Here is a 1,590-nt window from a genome sequence, read left to right on the forward strand (position 1 = left end):
GGTGTCTCCCTGAGATGGCTGCCCGCCCCACCGAGCTGGGACGGGCACTGCTCAGCTGCTCTCCCTCTCTCTCTCCTCGTTTACAAATAACTGCACAACCACCTCCGGCATTCCCGTGGAAATAGGACACTCATGCAAACTCCACCTCACGGGTCAGGTGTATCTATAAGCAGTGCCTCCAGCAGCTGCTGAGGTACCAGGTTCCCCTCAGTGCCTCTTCCTGCATCACCCACCACCCTCCAAAATCCCATCCAACCCCACCTTGAGGGTAACTAGAAGGGTTTATCTCTCCTGCAGCTGTTCTGCTTCATTATAAAAACCCTGAGAGGAGATAATAACCCAGAAAACAAAAGTTAAATCTAACCCAGCATAGCAAAAGTTAGATTTAACTTAATTACCACAGTGCAGTTCTAGAAGGATTCATGCTTCTGCAAACATCTTTGTGGGAACATCAGTGTGTGCATAGTGCAAAAGAAAGAGCCAAAGCACAGATTGAAGTCTCCCCCATCCCTTTGCTCCCTCTTCACTTGAGACTAGGGCACTAGGACCTTCCTTGTACCAGCTTTCCTTGAAGTATAAAAATGGAAATGGAGGTGTTTTCCTCTTAATGATTTTCATATATTCACACAGTGTCCAAGTTGATTTCTGACCACAGAGGTAAAGTGATTCCCTTCCTGTGGCTCCACACACCAATCTTAGGTTGGCGCTGTACATTAATAGAAACAGCACATTTGTAGGGACCAGCGGGCTGGCACAGCTCTTGCCAAAGTGAGGAAAAATCCTGGCCTTCCTGGCAATGCCTACTTTGTCAAACCCCCAGGCTAACAGACCATTCTCCAGTCCCATCAGTGGATCCATGCTTGCACAGGGGACAAGTCCTACCTGTTTTGATTTGGTTTTGTCACTGGAGTTGGCCCTCAGACACCAGGTCACAAAGACCAGTATTTTCTGTGGTGATCTCACCTGCAGATAAACGCCAGGATGATCACTAGTAACATAACCATGACCTTGACAACATTATCCATTGCAGGGGAGGGGCATGATTTTTGTTGAGTCACTGCTGCTTGATTATGAATACATTAAGCAGCTCAGCACAGAAAGGGAGTGGTAATTTGTTGCACAAGTCTGCCATGCCCTAGACAAACAGAGCCTGTACATAAGGTACTCTTTGCCAATAAAAAAATTTCTCCTACCCTAAAAAAATCCAAACTGTGTTGGAGGACATAGTCTTTATTCCTCTAAGTACCTATCCTTGGTAAAGATTCAGCAAAACTTTGCGTGATGAAAATAGAGAAAATTGGCACTGTACGAGATGAAGGGACACGCAGGGTGACCAAGAGATGGAACCCACGCACTCTCTTGTGATGCACTCCTACATTTGATTCATCAGCAATGATTGCCCAGGTGAAAGGGTACAGATGATATCAGTGGCTCAGGGGCAGAACTACCCCATCTTATTAACAGCAAGAGCTCCACACCTCTCACACTCCTCATTGCCCGAGTGAGAGGCCATGCTCCCACATACCTGGGTTCTTAAATACCCGCCCGTGCTCATTGATTGGCTGGCACAGGGGCGCGGGCCAATCAGCT

The sequence above is a fragment of the Geospiza fortis genome, unplaced genomic scaffold (assembly GCF_000277835.1).
Source record: "Geospiza fortis unplaced genomic scaffold, GeoFor_1.0 scaffold130, whole genome shotgun sequence".
Lineage (NCBI taxonomy): Eukaryota > Metazoa > Chordata > Aves > Passeriformes > Thraupidae > Geospiza > Geospiza fortis.